The sequence below is a fragment of the Chiloscyllium punctatum genome, chromosome 1 (assembly GCF_047496795.1).
Source record: "Chiloscyllium punctatum isolate Juve2018m chromosome 1, sChiPun1.3, whole genome shotgun sequence".
Lineage (NCBI taxonomy): Eukaryota > Metazoa > Chordata > Chondrichthyes > Orectolobiformes > Hemiscylliidae > Chiloscyllium > Chiloscyllium punctatum.
The window spans coordinates 140,490,512-140,508,038 of NC_092739.1; positions in this window are offsets into that span (position 1 = coordinate 140,490,512).

A 17,527-nucleotide genomic window follows, 5' to 3' on the forward strand; every position below is an offset into this window, starting at 1 on the left:
TAGACCAGTCTCTGAATCATTTGCTAAGAACAGATAGTTGAGTGTTTTGTTGTTGGAGTGGAGGTTACCTGGAGCATTACTGAGATTTTGCACATCACTTTGCTTTGCAGATGAGTTAAGATTCTATTATCCTGATTGCTTTGAATTGTGATTAAATTCCAGCATTTAACATGAGACAGACCTTTCACTATCTTGTTTTCCTTTGGTCTGGTTGGCAGCTGGCTGACCTTTTGCACTCAGAGTGAGAGAGGGCCTTTACCGAGAATACAGGGCTAACTGGGGGATAGTTCTTTAACTGTAACCTTCACAACATGCTGACACTCCAAGCCAGCTTGACATACATGACAACATTCTTTCCAATAGCCTGCACCAGTGGAGTTGATGCTGACTTTTTAACCCCTGTCCTTATTTGTTCTTGAACGGAATAAACACAATAGGTTGAACATTGTTATTTTGGCTAAATGCAAGTTACATCAAGTTTCCTGGAGGGATTCACATTGTGAGGCCAGCAACATGTATATTATGAAATCCAAACTATTTCGTCCAACCCTATATCCTGTCCATCACCTCTTGGAACAACTTGCTAATCACCAATATCCACTACAAGGTTGGCATCCCTTGTGCGTATGCCATCTTTAAAAGTCCATAATGCACCTTGACAATGTCAGTGACACTCCAGACATGCCTTTCACTGTTCTTCATATTTGTCCTGGACATGACAGAGAGGGGGAAATGGTTACTCAGTTTTGTGGTCAAGAACCTGCAGGTCCTGCTTGACAGGATGCTGCAGGTATAGAGTTTGCTCTACCCCCTGTGACCAGCAGAGGAGGCTTCAGCGCCAGATCATGGCAGCCCGCTCCGAGGTCCGTGCCACCCAAGTCAGTGCAGTCTTAGTCATCTGGAGCACTGCACAAGGAAGGTCAATGTCCTTCTCCACTCCACCAGAATAAGGACCACTATTTTCTCTCCAGTACACAGCATTATCATGGTGCAATAGAAGGTTATTTTGGCTCATCGAGTCTGCACTGACTCTATTATCTCGTGCCGATCTCCTGCCTTTTCCTAATTTCCCTGCAGACCATTACCATCCAAAACAAATTCCAATCTAACTTGAATACCTCAACTGAATCTGCCTCTACCACACTTCCAGCCAATTCATTCTGTACCCTAGCAAGTCACTGGGTGAGAACATTTTTTCTCACATCACCCTTTGCTTCTTTCTCATGTCATTTTAAATCTATGCCATCTTGTTCTTGTTTCTTTTACAAATGGAATCACCTTCACCTTATCTACTATATCCAGCCCGCTCATGGTTTTGAAACTTTCTATTGGATCTCCTCTCTGCCTTCTTCTGTCCACAGAGAAGAGTCCCAATTTCTTTAATCTGTCCTCACAGCTGAAGTTTCTCATTCCTGGAACCATTCCAGTAAATCGCTTCTGCACTCTCTCCAATGTGTTCATATCTTTCCTCTAATATGGCACCCGCAAACTCCAACTGAGGTTTAACAAACATCTTCTACAAGTCCAACATCACCTCCTTACTGTTGTTCTTATTAACAAAACTGAGAACATAGTATACTTTATTTACTGCCTCTCTACCTATCCTGCCACCTTCAATGTTCACTCTGTCACATTCTGTCTCTGCTATCGTAGTAACTTCCACCTAGGCTCATGTTATACCACTGTCATTAATGTCTGCGACATCTAACCTCACTACTGACCTCCTCCCCAGTCCTTGACATGACTAACCCTGTATGACCCCAGTGCTGCCTGCTCACTCACTTCAGACTCTTCCCCAGCCGCACCATCTCCCTTCATTCCTGCTTCTGTCTCATTCCAGGGATAAGCAGCCAACAGAAGGTCTAACATTTCTGCTCTCACCTGAACTCTGAGTGCCCAAATGGCTGTCTGACAGCTTCCAAATCCTTGGAATGATATTGGAGGATGTCCTTGGCATTCTGTGCTGTGATCCCCTGAGTAAAGGCTATCCTGCCTTGACTTGGCTGAGGCCTACTGATGACAATAACAAGCTTCCTGGCTTTGTGTCTGTGTTAAATGGCACATCAAGACAGAAGCATTTTGTAAGTGGGAAGTAATTGGATATGTTAGATGCCCATGTTGAAGGAAATGGTGTGCATGTAGCCAGTTCCTATGGAGCATGTGCCTGGTGTTGGTGTTCAATATCCAAAATGGACATTCCTAAGAGCAAGCAGCAAGTGAAACTTTCAGCTACCTGCTCTGATTGCCACATCAAGAGGTTTCGATGCTAGATGCATATAAAGGGGCCAGTTAGCTCAGTTGACTGGTTTGCAATGGAGTGATGCTAACAGTGTAGGTTCAATTGTCCTTCTCAATCTCCCCCTCTCCTGAGACATCATAATCTTCAGGTGAAATCATCATCATCATAGAGTCAGACAGCACAGAAAAAGACCCTTCGGTCCAACTCATCTGCGTTGACCAGACATCTCAATCTGATCTAGTCCCATTTGCCAGCATTTTACTCATATCCCGCTAAAACCTTCCTATCCATATATCCATCTAGATGCCTTTTAAATGTTGTAATTGTACCAGCCTCCACCACTTCCTCTGGCAGCTCATTCCATTCATGCACCACCCTTAGGTCCTTTTTAAGTCTTTGCCTTATCACCTTAAACCTATGCCCTGTAGTTTTGAACTCCCCAACCCTGGGCAAAAAAGGCCTCATCTATTTACCCTATCCTTGCCCCTTATGATTGTTTAAACCTCTATAAGGTCACCCCTCAGCCTCCATCATTGCAGGGAAAAAAGCTCCAGTCTCATCAACCTCTCCCTGTAACTCAAACACTTCAGTCCTGGATACATCCTTGTAAATCTTTTCTGCATCTTTTACAGTTTAATAATGTCCTTCTTACAGTAAAGGTGACCAGAATTATACACAGCACTACAAAAGTGACCTCACTAATGTCTTGTATAGCCATAACATGACATGCCAACTCCTACACTCAATGCTCTGACTAATGAAGGCCAGCATGCCAAACCTTCTTCACCGCCCTGTCTACTTGTGACTCCACTTTTAAGGAACTTTTCTCTTGCACCCCAGGTAATTTTGTTTCTGCGACAGTCCCGGTTGTCTCTCTCTAGTGAGAGAGTGCCTTATGGTCCAGTGGGACTATGGCAACTTTACCTTAACCATGCATTTGGTACAATGGGAAGCTGAATATTATTGAAGTGAGTTGTGGCGTTAATAAGGTGTTTAACAAGTAATCATCCCCCTTACAGAGGAACTGGCTGCTGCCTCATAGGAAACTCATCCCAGAGCTCAGCAAAAGCATAAAAGATGAAGAGAGATGGTCCTAATGTCAATATAGGCCTCATCGGATTTCTTGTCTGATTCAATTGTAAATCCTTCCTCAAGGAGACTGAAGGACTCTCAGTTCCTTCTTAAACTGCGGTGGACAGAACTGGATGGAATACTCTAATTTTGGCTTAATCAGATCTTGAAAAATGTTCAGCATGACTTCTCTGTTTTTGTTGTAATATGTCTATTTATGAAACCCAAGTTCCCATATGCTTTAATGTCCATTCTGTAAGTAAGTCCTGCCACCTTCAAAGATCCATGAAAATTAAACCCAAATCCTTTTGTTCCTACTAGGAGTAGGATGGAAAATTCTCCACTTGCCTGGTTAAATGAGTGGTCTAGCACTATCAATCAACAAACATAACACCATACAGTTCAAAGCAGCCTACTTGACTCTTTCTGGTGGGTAATATAATGTAATTCAGCTATTTCACCACTGTGCTCACTAAACAGTGTGTTCTATTGACAAGATGTACTGCTTCGATTAACCAAGGCTTCTTTAACCACACCTTCTAAACCCACAAACTTCTTAGGATAAGGGCAGGAAATATATGGGAACACCACCACCTCACTTACGGCACGGTGGCACAGTGGGTTAGCACTGCTGCCTCACAGCGCCAGAGACCTGGGTTCAATTCCCGCCTCAGGTGACTGACTGTGTGGAGTTTGCACATTGTCCCCGTGTCTGCGTGGGTTTCCTCCGAGTGCTCCCATTTCCTCCCACAGTCCAAAAAAAAACGTGCAGGTTAGGTGAATTGGCCATGCTAACTTGCCCGTAGTGTTAGGGGCAGGGGTAAATATAGGGGAATGGGTCTGGGTGGGTTGCGCTTCGGCGGGTCGGTGTGGACTTGTTGGGCCGAAGGGCCTGTTTCCACACTGTAGGGAATCTAATCTGTAGGGAATTTAATCTAATCACTACCCACCAATTTGTCTCCAAGCCTGATCCTTGAAAAATATCACCGTTTCTTCAAAGTTGTTGTGTCAAAACCCTGCACTTCATGTTGTGCTGGCACATGGACTACAGTGGTTCAGTAAGAAGACTTATCACTATCTTCTGAAGAATCAAAGAGTGTGGAGCTGGAAAAGGACAGCGGGTCAGGCAGCATCTGAGGAGCAGGAGAGTCGACATTTCGAGCATAAGCCCTTCATCAGGAATGTCCACTTTCTCCTACTATCCTCTGAGGACCAATTAATGAAGGGCAACAAACACTGATCTTGCGTGCAATGCTCACATCCCAGTAGTGAACTAAAATCAAATGCCATTCTTTGTTACTTCATTAAAAAACACAAACTAGATCAGTCATATACAATCTGCCTTTTATAGTTCATGATGTTTCTCCTTCATCATGTCAAACCTCTCCAAGTTCCTTGTTGTTATTGATTATTGATCCTAAAAGCTTACCCACCACAGAGAGGGCATTCTCCATAAGATCTAAATAAATCGCAGAACAGACTTTGAGATACCGAACAATTCATTCATTGTTCCAATGTTACTAATAGATGAGATATAGTCATAGAATCATAGTGTTGTACAGCAAGGAAACAGACCCATCAGTCTAACTCGTCCATGCAAACCAAATATCCTAAATTAATCTCATCCCATTTGCCAGCATTTGGCCCATATCCCTCTGACCCTTCCTGGATGAACAGTATTTAAATGTATTGGGGTAAAAGAAATAAACTATACATGGTGAGGTAGATTTCAATGGGGATATACTCAATCTAAAGTAATGTCTGTATATATCAGCATACAACCAACTCAATGAGTGTTCTGTCAGGTAAGAATCTTTTCTCTTGCAAAGTAGATGGTACTTATTGGTCATCTCTAATTCTATTGACGGCATTGATAGTGAATCATAGGCTATAGAATTTGAGTCACATACGGGCCAAACCACATAAGAAGGGAGTGGGGTTATTAACAGGAAGGTAGAAGGATCCCTTCTCCAAAAGACATGAGTAAATGAGTTGAATATTTACAACAATTTGGAAGCTTGCAAGATTATTTTGTTCAGTGCCAGTCAACAAAATGGTATCAATTCAGCTCATGCCAGGAGTTGAAATCACCTCCTCTCTATTTCCAGCACTGCTACCAAGAGCCGTATGTTACAATGTGATTATTAGTCATTCAGTGACAGTCAAGTTGAAGCTGTTATCAACAAATTTAATCAAGTACTGGAGTAATTTAATTATAAATTGAACCAGACTTTTTTTTTAACCTTGTATAATTTGTTAATAAAGCCACACTTAGAATACCGTGGCAACTTATCTTAAGGAGAAGATTGATTAACTGCAAAGGTGCCGAAAAGGAAATTATTCGAGGGTTTGGGGTTTGAGTTATGAAGATGGATTTACTGAACTGAACTTGTTTCAGTGCTGAAAAAGGAAATCGTGAGATGACCCAGTTCTTTAAAATGAAGAGCCTGAAGAATGTTACTATAACCAGTTCCTTCATGTAAATTGTGATTGTAAAAGTGGAGATAGGGGCATAACATTGCTAGTGTTAAGCAAGGCTTTATATTAGTTTTTCTCTCCCCCACCCTTCCTGCCATCCCCACCACACCCTCCACACACCGAGGAGTGTGAGTTTATAAAAACAATTTTGCAAATAGTTTGATGATACCCTCATTTAGTTTCAAACACTTAGGGATGAACCATACCATATGTTGTCAAAGTGTCATTTTTATTGAGGTTTGTGGAAGGCTTCTGTCCCAGAGGCCTTGCCAGTTCTCTCAAGTGATCTTTTCATCTAGAGGCTGTTCAGCAGCTGCTGGGAGTTGCTGCTGGTCCTGGTTTTGCTGGTGAGACTGTTCCTCCTCAATTTCTCTGCACCCTCATTGCATCAGATCAATAGTGATGATAATCCCTGCAGTGACTGGATCTATCAGACCTGGAGTCACCAGGTGCCCATTCAATGTTGCAAATTGTCATGAGCATTTTCTACTTGACAAGTGGTAGAGTGCATACTGATGGGGCACTGTTGAGTAATTGTGAAAGTTATAATGTGCAGTAATCCCTATTAATACGCCTTTCATCACTCACTAGTGAGAATCTCATCTCAACATCTGGAACCTCCTTGGAAAATGTGTCTTGTTGCTCTTGATATCAAGAACGCTCTTGCTTGGCTTTGTACATAACTCTCCCAGACTTCTTGCCACAGCCCATGTTACTCAGAGCCTGAGAAGATTCTGCTCTTAATTTTACTTCAAAAAATATTTATAGTTTTGGGTATATTTATTCTGAAGTCTAATACTGGATGCTGTCAAAGTCATTTGACAGAAAGCCCAACTATTAGAGAGATGGATCGACAGATAGATAGATAGATATTGTAATTAGTTTTCAAAAAATCAACATGGCAGCAAGTGACGAATTGTGATAACGGTAGAAATAAAGCAACCATAATTCATAACATAGTTAGAGACAGTCATTAAAATAAAAGCAAACATGTAATAATAAAAAGGTGACACAATAATGAACATTTCAGTTGACAAATAATTACAGTATGTTACAAATTGCAGGTCTCCTTAATTTGCAGAATAAAAATGAAAGGTCTACTGCACTCTACGTTTTGTCTGAATGTCTATAAATCAGATATTGTCAGGTTGAGTTCATTACATTCTCAATCATTTACATACTGTTGTGTCAAATGTGCAGTTGTAATATAGTGTTACAAATTGTAATCTCATTTTAAAAATGGATATGAAGGACTTTTAAGCATAGTGCCCAAAAGTCATCTAAATTCTCAAGTGGATTCAACTCTAATTGGAACCAATTTATGTCCAGAAGGATCACGAGAAATATTTGAAATTTCCATAGGGGCAAACAGAAATTTGAGGACAGTGGTTCCCCTGGAGGTGTAAATAACTTTTTCCTACCTCACCAAATCTGGAAGAATGGCAGCCATTCAAATTAATGGCCGAGACAGTTCAAAGTTAATTACACAGCTAAAATACAATGGAAGTGTAGTGGTAGTGGCTCTGCCTCAGAAATGTGTCATAACATATCCAAACAGGATGGTTAAAAATACAGGGTACCTACAATGGAAGTGGCTACCCTGCAAATCTGAATGAATACCTAATAAAGAGGCGTAATCAAGAGTTTGGGATAGCGGTATTTTAAGTTGCAAGCTGAATAAACATGTCTTTGGGAATAGCTACTTTGTTACGAGATTGCTGAAGAACCTATAGGATAGCTTCAGATATCACTTAGAGCTGAACTAACCGTGGACAGAACGTGATAGTTCTGGTTTTCTCTCTGGCACCCCAGAAGGGACAGTAGAAACCCTCCCTGATTTTACATGGAATCCATGTTCATGTCAAATGTTGAGCCAGCAAAACCAGGTAAGAAAAGGGACCTTGACCAACTCCTGAAGCAGCTCTACCTCCGAGGTCTACTGACAAAAGTAAACTCTGATTGTTTACTGCCAGAAGACATTGCTGCTATTGGGGAACATGTACTTACATACATTCTTAGCTCACATACCAACTGGAGTAAACACCTTTTGACATGATTGTGACACTATTTTCTTTAATGTTCATACTAGATAAAGGTCTAGTAATGGTAGAAGGATGGGCACTGATATTAAGAAGGACTGCTCGAAGAGGGAAATAGGAATAGCTCTCCTTGAAGGCTACAGACTGAGTTTATTTATGGTGGAGATTAGAAGAGTGAGGAAAGATTTTATTGAAATATATAATCCTGAATTATGTTGATGAGATAGAAAACATAGAAACATAAAAGACAGGCGCTGGAGAAGGCTATTCCACTCTTCGAACCTGCTCCACCATTCATCAAGATTATGGCTGATTGTCCAACTTATTAGCCTAATCCTGCTTTCTCTCCATAACCTTTGGTCCCATTCACCCCAAGTGCTATGTCTAGCCACCCCTTGAATGCATTCAACGTTTTGGCATCAACTACTTCCTGTGGTAATGAATTCCACAGGCTCACCACTCTTTGGGTGAAGAAATATCTCCTCATCTCCATCCTAAATGGATATTCATGAAGAGGATATTCCCTTTTATGGGTTAGTCCAAACTAAGGGGAGCTGTTTAAAACTTAGGGGTCAGCCTTTCAGAACAGAGATAAGGAGAACTTTGAGTTTTTAGAGTTTCTTGTTTTCTTTTGCCTGACTGTGGAACTGTGCTTCAGAGTGGGGTGGACACCAGGTTATTCAATATGTTTAAGGCAGTGGTAGGTGTATTCTCATGAGGTAGGGGAATCAGAGATTATCGGAGATAGATGGGGGCATTGTGGAAATCAAAACAGATCAGTCATGATCTTATTGAATGTCAAAGGATACTGGAAGGGGCTGAATGGCCTACTTTTGCTTCCAACCTGTGTATTTGTCTGATGAACTATGACACCAACTGGAGGGGCGTGACTTTCTCCTTCTTGTCATGCCTCACTGCCTCCATGTTCACTTTTACAGTTCTCTTGATAGGATGGTCCCATTCCATGATAACATCGTGAAGATACAACATTAAATAAAGAGCGTGGAAAATCAGCAGTGCTGTCTAGTTAGTGGTCACATTTCTGCAAGATATGACAGGTTTCTCCTGACAGGGAAACATGACTTTTTTCAAAAATGATTGACCTCATCCTCCCAATTATAACTGGGTGGCACAGTGGTTAGCACTGCTGCCTCACGATGCCCTGAACCCATGTTTGATACCAGATTTGAGGGTGACTGTCTGTGCGGAGTTTACATGTTTCTCCCCATGTCGGCGAGGGTTTCCTTCCACTCTCAAAAGATGTGCAGGTGAGGTGGATTGGCTGTGCTTAAAAACAATATTGTTCAGGGATGTGCAGACAAGGTGGATTAGCCATGATAAGTGTGGGGATATAGGGTAGGAGGCTGGGTCCAGGTGGGATGATCTTTGGAGGGTTGGTGTGGACTCAATGGGCCGAAAAGCCTCTTATTGCACCGGAGGGATTCTGTCTATTCACTTTTTCTGGAAACTGAAAGTTCCAGTGTAGAATTGACCAGATAAATTTCTGAAATATTTAATGTGAATTCAAAAACCTAAAATACCAAAAGCCACACCCTGGTTAAAGAGAATAAATAAATAATTTACAAGAGGGCAAACTATGATCATTTTAAATATTGGTGGCTCCTGACTCATTATGGGGCTGTTATGGAATTGACAAGCAGTTGTTCAGATTGCATTTGGATCCCATACAGGAAATTTAAAGGAACAATGAACTGTCTTTAAAAAAGTGATGATTCTGCTGCAGTTGGGAGCAATTCCCAGAGGAAGAAACAACAACTGAAGCAAAAGTTCTCTCAGTGATGGAAGAGACAGAGAGAGGAATGAAACTTAAAAAGGGTGCCGATGAAAAATGTCAGACTGAAGATGTAAGGGTGAACCAAGCTGAGTACAGAATATCATGAGGGGAAGTGAAAAAGGAGAGGCAATGAGACAGTATGAGAAAAGACTAATAGAACATGGAATTCAGTAATCTCCAGCAGGCATATAAGTAGTACAGAGGCAGTAGGAGGAAGGATGGGAGTGATTAGGGATCAAAAGGGGAATCAATGCACAGAGGAAGATGACATGTCTAAGGTGCCAAAGGAATACCTTGAATCTCTCTTTTAGCAAGGATGAAGATGCTGCCAAAGTCATTGTGAAAGAGGAAGTCATTGAAATTCTGGGTGAGTCAACATGCTGATAAAGCATACAGAAAATTAAAATGAAGAAGTCACCAGGATCAGATGGAATGCATCGAGATTCTGAGGAAAGGGACTATGGAAATTGAGGAGGCACTTGCCCAAAAGTTTCCAAACGCCCCAAGAGCAGAAGAAGCAAAGGACTGAGAAACTGTAAATACCAATACTCTGGTTCAAAAAAGGTATAAAATAAAGCAATAGACAATTTAGTTTAATACATTGGCTTGGCATCGACCGGAATAGCGTGCTCAGTGCTATACATTGGAAAGGATAGATTAGATTTTAGAGAGAGTACAAAAAAGATTCACAAGAATGGCTCCATGATGTATAACTTCAGATTGATTGGAGATGTATGGTAGATGTCTTTTCCCCAGGATGGGGGATTTCAAGATGAGGGAGAGCATTTTAAAGGTGAGAGGAGAGAGATTTTACAAAAAAGATGTAAGGTATATAAATATTTTACATAAAGGGTGGTTCATGTGTGGAATGAATTTCTTGAGGAAGTGGTGGTTCACTTACAACATTTAAAGTACATTTGGATAGATACATCAATAGGTAAGTTTTGGTGGGATTTGGAGCAGGAGCAGGCAGGTGGGACTAGTTTAGTTTGGGATTATGGTAGCATGGACTGATCAGGCTGAAGGGTCTGTCTCTGTGCTGTACGAGTCTATGACTATGACTCTAAGCTGTAACTCTCCTCTTTGGAACATAGAAGATTGAAAGGAGATTTGACAACGATATTCAAAATCATGTATTTCAAAATCAGGAGGGACCCAGACAGATTAGATTGAGAGAAACTGTTCACATTGTGGGAGGGGATGAAAAACCAGAGGACGCAAACTTAAGGTGATTGTCAAGAGAAGAACAACAATATTAGAAAACATTTTTACACGGCAAGTGGTTAGGATGCACTGTCTGAAATTGAAATGGCAGATTCAGTTGAAGTCTTGAAAAGGAAATTGGATAAGCAACTGAAAAAAATGGCAAGGCTGCAAGGACTCAGGCTGACCAGTGTATTTAGGTGAGCAACTCTTCCAAAGAGCCAGTGTGACATCACAGGCCTTCCAGTACTAGCTCCATAGTTAGGTGGATTGGCCATGTAAAATTGCTCAGAGTGTCCAAGGAATGTGCAGGTTAGGTGGATTTGCTCAGAGAAATGCAGGTTTACAACGATAGCATACAGATGGTGGGATGGTCTTTGGAGGGTCGGTGTGGATTAGATGGACTGAATGACCTGCTTCCACACTATAGGCTTCTATGATTCTATAAGTCTTCTCCTGTTCTATAGTCTGTTACGTTTAGACCAAATGTATCTCATAGGAACATAGGAATTAAAAGCCGGAGTAGGCAGTTCAGCCCTTCAGGTTTGTTCCTTTCATTTTCTGCTTGTCTGTTTGTTTCAGTAGGTTGTTCCTACCTGTTGCCTTTTCTCTTGGTAAGGTGTTCGCATCTCCTATCTTCTGAGTCTGACTGTACAGACATTTATTACTCATGTCTTTATGGGAAAATTCAGAGGCCAGCACTGGTATTGTGGACTGACTTAACTAAACCTTGATTGGATGTTTGTTCTTACTGAGTGGAACATCTGGGATATCCACAGTTCTTACCTAGTGTTTTTTTTAAACTTGGTAGCTCTTTTTAATCTTTCATTTTCTACTTTTGGCTTTTGTCTCAGTTGATAGCATTCTTCTTTCACCATTAGAGGGAAATGGTGCCTACTGTCTCACTAAAGAACTTGATCACGTGGTCTTGGTTGACTCCCTAATGCATTACTTGAGGTGATTCTGCTTTGTCTGAGGTTCCATCTTTAATGTGACATTAAACTGGTCTATCTGTCTCTTGCGACCTCTCAAGTTAACGTTGAAGATCCCATGGCACTTATTAAAGATGAGAAACAGTTCTTCCCGTATGACAGTCAATATTACAAACAGCAGCAGTAATAAAAACATTATTGTTATTCGTTCATGGGATGTGGGGCTCATTTAAAAGGCTCCATTCTTGATTCTGTGAATGGCTGCAGCTGATTTAACACACATAGTGGCTACATTCAGTGCCCTACATTATTCGTCATTCAAAAGATCTGGAGATGGAAGTGACTGGAAAGGTGATCCTAGATGGATGGACTTGGTGATTAAACTATGACATGATGGTAACTTATATTTATATCATGCCTTTTACAACCTCAGAATGCCAAAAAGAACTAAACCTAAAATTATATTGTAACCATTGCTGTGGGAAACATAGCAATCAGTTAGTACACAGCAAAGTGATCATGACCAGGTAACCAGTTTTCATAATGTTGACTGATTGATATTAAATATTGACCAGTGAGCCAAGAACAAATCTCCTGTCTCATTGAAGTAGTGCTGTGAAATATTTTATGTCCACCTGAGAGATTAGTTTAACACTAACCAAGGAGGTGGCCCCAACTGTTTTGGGGGAATGATACAGGCAGCATTGGAAAGGTAGCGCTGAGTGCTTTCCTGGGGTGACCTTAACCATCTTGGGAAGGTGCCTATAGTTGCTTTGAGGGCAGAACTGATAACATCGCTTTCATTTGGAGAAATTCAGTCATTGTTACAAGAGCTGATCACTGCAGTCTTCAGCATCCAAAATGGGCTTTCCTTGAATGCAGTAACTATTTTGGAACTTCACAACATATCAGCATTTTTTGCTTCTACAAGGTATAATGATCATCTGATTGAAAAGGTCAGCACCAAATAAGTATGACCTTCCCTCTAATGGCATACCCAATCTGCACACTCCATTTTGATATCACAAAGTCAAAAAGTAATCAAAAAGGCTCCCAATTCATTTATTATAATAGTCTTCCTGGGTGAAGGGAGATAAATAATTATAGTGTAAGATCCTGAGTTAGTGGCTCTTTAACCAGAGCTTGTTCCAAAAGGTTAACTATTTAGCTGCTACTGAAGAGTGTGCTAGTGGCCAAGCAAGCATAAGGAGATTAGTGAGTGCTTTTTCCTGCCTGTTCTGATTAGCTCCTTGGTCTCTGCATTGCATTACTCTGGTTTCATTATTGGTTCAATGGTAGAATTCTCAACTGCCATGTGGAAGGTCAGGGTTTAGTTACTAGCCAATTCATGATAGGCCTTTTTATCCATTCATGCCACACTCTTTCTTTCATGTCATTATATTTCTGAGTCTGAATCCTAGTACACCTCAATGGCTGCAGCCTTTAATTGAATTGAATTGATTTGAATTCATTGTCATGTGTACTGAGGCACAGTGAAAAGCTTTGATGGTTCTTGATAGTTCTTCTGATCCAGGAGGCTTGGGTTCAAGTCCTATCTATTTCAGGATGCCTCATAACACATCTGAATAGATTTATTCAGAAAATATAGTGCTCTGCAATCCCTGAAGTTAATAGTTGATGCATAAAGACAGGTGAATCTCCCTCCAGAGGTATTAGTAACACTTCTGACGGGTTTTGAGCACGTGATACCCAACAGTTTGTCTTTCCTGTGCTCTATTGTTACATAGGAAACCATCCAAATCAGTTTGTACACAACAATTAAGATCCCACTAACTGGGATAAATGACCAGCCAGGTTACTGGAGTGATTTTAGTTGGAGGAGGAGGCCCTGATCTATTTGGAATGAAGGCACATCCAAATGAAATCAAAATGTTTAGAATTCTTGAGTTTTCTTTTGAAAACAGACTCTGTTTAGGGGTGGCAGGTATTAAAATTCCACACCAAGATTAACTCAACATTGAATGATAACTGAGTCAGCTTTGATATATCCTCCATGTAATTGGCTTGTCAGGTCGCAGACTCCAGGCCTGACCATGCGAGCCAGGGCCCTTCATTTTATTTTATAAGCCTGAGGATAATGTATGAAATAGTTTCAAAAGTGAAAAGTCAGCCATCAATTCTTATCACAGGTAGAACTGTTCTTCTAGTTAATCTTGTGGACTGTGTCATCAGGCCCTTGCGTTGAAAGACCCAATAAACCTGCAGGTAATGATACAAAATGTGTTTCTGTTTATGTGCTCAGAGCTTTACTGAGCATTGTGTTCATAAAACAAAATAAAGTAATTGTAACAATGTTCACTTCACAGTTTTGCACTTTCTGAATATGATTATAAGTACTGTGCTGCTATGGTGCCAATCACAGAGAAAAAGCAGCGAACCCTCTATACTCTAAGAAAAAAACATTATATTTGCTGCTTATGTGAAAAATGATGAAATTCTAAATGAATAGTTGACCTTTACCAAATGACATGAGACCCACTAGGTATACTGCCACTACATCTACAGTAGCTGTTGGAAATTGCAGTCCACTGAATGAAATAAACAATAAGATATCACATATAGGTCTAAAATTGACTGGATTTAACACTGGGAAAGTGAATTATTTTGACTCGCCAGTCAGAACGCATCAGCTCATTTTAAATCATCTGTATCATCCAGCAAGAAATGCTTTTTGTTATTTTTACACAGAAGTTTTAGAATTTGAATGCTCACACTGAGCCAAGCACCATCCGTTTATGAACCCTTTCACATCAACAATCCACAGCACCAGAGGGGGGCAGCTTCCCCCTAAAACCTAACATTTTCATACACTTCAAAATCAACCGGCATTGTTGTCAAGAAAAAGCTAACAGCTCCTACCAAGAGTATTAAGTGGTCTTTGAGTGTGATGTCGTCTGGGTTTGTGTATTGACCTTTGGCCTGTCACGTCAGTAAGTCAGTGAATCAGCTGTCAATTGATGGCTGGTGTAAATGGGAGCCTGGCCAGTCTGATAAAGCTTGATTACCTGAAATGGCCTGGGTTGGATAAGGTTAAGCAATGATGAACTCCTAGGACTCCCGACATGAGAAGGCCCTCTCAGTAAAAGAAACATACATCTTGTGTCAGAGTACAGCCTTTGGAGACTTCCATTTGTTATATGGGATAACAAACAATTCATTTTCCTTTATTGCATGCCCCCTCCTCCAACAAGTCCCCACAAACCCTCTCTCAACACTGCAGCACAACAATTCATCAGAGAGTTCCAGCTGGTAAGAAATGAACTTTTGGTTTCATGGGCTTCCATAGTTCTGCTTGTCATCTTTAGAATTGGAAACTTGTAAAAGTTGACTTCTAAATATGGAGGAGCTGTGCATGGCTTTTAATCTATAACATTCAGATTAAAGAAAACTGTCATCATACATTTCACACTGGAGTGGGCATGGGAGACTTCTAACATCTGCTTGATCTCACTAAGCATCGAAAAAGATCCAAACTCAAGGTGCTTTCACATAACAAATGAACATTGTAAAAAGAGGAACATTTGATGAAATGTTGTTTTGTTACTTTTTTTAGTTTATGTACTAAATTACATTTAAAAGAGTCAGATCATGAAGACATTTTTCATCTAAGGTCTGAAACTTAAGGGGCGGCACGGTGGCACAGTGGTTAGCACTGCTGCCTTACAGCGCCAGAGACCTGGGTTCAATTCCTGCCTCAGGCAACTGACTGTGTGGAGTTTGCACATTGTCCCCGTGTCTGTGTGTGTTTCCTCCGGGTGCTCCGGTTTCCTCTCACAGTCCAAAGATGAGCAGGTTAGGTGAATTGGCCATGCTAAATTGCCCGTAGTGTTAGGTAAGGGATAGATGTAGGGGTATGGGTGGGTTGCGCTTCGGCGGGGCAGTGTGGACTTGTTAGGCCGAAGGGCCTGTTTCCACACTGTAAGTAATCTAAAAAAAATCAAATCTTATTATAATTTAATAAACTATGTACTTGTGTATCAGGGTCAGGTTTGCAGAGCATTCTGAACGGGGATGGTGAATTGCCAGCACTTGTGAGGCCATCTGGTTAGAGCAAACATTTTGCTGGGGTTATACTAAAGGCCTCCCAACAGTCAGAGGGAGACAGAGAATCAGATCATATGAGGTGCGAGTGGAATAGGGTTATAATAGGGATTTTAACTTTGCTCACGTTAACTGAGAATGCCTTAGCATGAAAGGATTAGACACGGCGGAATTTTTAAGTTGCATAGAGGAGAGCTATTTATGCCAATATGTAGCTAGTCCTGCCAGAGACGGGGCAGTGCGATACCTAATCCTAGGGAATGAAACCAATCACATATTTAAAGTTCCAGCTGGTGAACATTTTCAATGTCATGATAGAAAGGGATAAAGATTGTGCAGAAGTTGTGTCTTAATTGGGGGAAGGCTATTTTCAATATCATGAGACAGGGCTCCTCTAAGAGTGAAGGGCAAGGACTTGAACGGGAACCCTGAATGTCAAGCAATATTGAGAAATTGATAAAGACAAAGAAGGAAGCAGGTGTTCGATACAACATATTAAAAACATTTCATTGAGTATGACATCAAAGAGCCTGAGCAAAACAAAAATCAACAAGTATCAGGGGTGAACGTCTGCTGGTTGGAGTCATACCTGATACACAGGAAGATAGTTGTGGTTGTTGGATGTCAGTCATCTCAGTTCCAGGATGTCTCTGCAGGAGTTCCACAGGGTAGTATCCTAGGTCCAATCATCTTCAGTTGCTTCATCAATGACCTTCCCTCCATCATGTTCACCAATGATTGCACAATGTTCAGCAACATTCACAACTGCTCAGACACTAAAGCAGCTCATGTTCAAATGTAGCAAGACCTGAACAATGTCAGTTGCAACAGTGTGTACTATCTACAAGATGCACGGCAGAAATTCACCAAGGATCCTCAGACCATACCTTCCAAACCCATGACCACTTCTATCTAGAAGGGTAATGGGAGCAGATATATGGGTACACCACCCATACATCTTCAAGTTCCCCTCCAAACCACTCACCATCCTGATTTGGAAATATTTTGCTTCACTGTTGCTGGGTCAAAATCCTGGAATTCCCTCCCTAACAGCATTTGGATCTACCTACATCCGGTGAACTGCAGTGGTTCAAGAAGGCAGCTCACCACCACCTTCTCAAGGGCAACAGGGAATGGGCAATAAATGCTGGCCCAGCCAGTGATGCCCACATCCCACAAAAGGATTAAAAGAAAATACGACTTTATTTTAAAAGAACATAAAAATAATTAAGGTGGGTATTAAAACATCCACTTCTTTTTTTCAAAATAGTATTATGTGAAATGTTGGCATGCAATGTAGGAATTGTTGGCTATGTCAGCAATTAGTGCCCGACATTATTTGCCACAAAAATGCTAGTGGTGATCTGGCTTCTTGAACTACCTGGGGGTGTAGGGATACCACTGCCCTGTTAGAGAGAGAGTTACTGCATTTTGATCCAGCGACAGTAAAGGAATGGTGATATAATTCCAAGTCGGGTGCTGTCTAGTGTAGAGGGAACCTACAGGTTGTGGCGCTTCCATGCATTTGCTGACTTTGTCTCTCAAGGTTATGGGTTTGGCAGATGCTATTGAAGGGGAATCTCTGCAGGACAATGGCGGCGAGCATGGTATTGCTTCTTTAATACCCAGCTAACAATCTGATTGGCTGGTAGATCTCAGAGGAGGGTCATTGATCTTGCTGATGGCTTGATACTTAGATGTCAGAGAG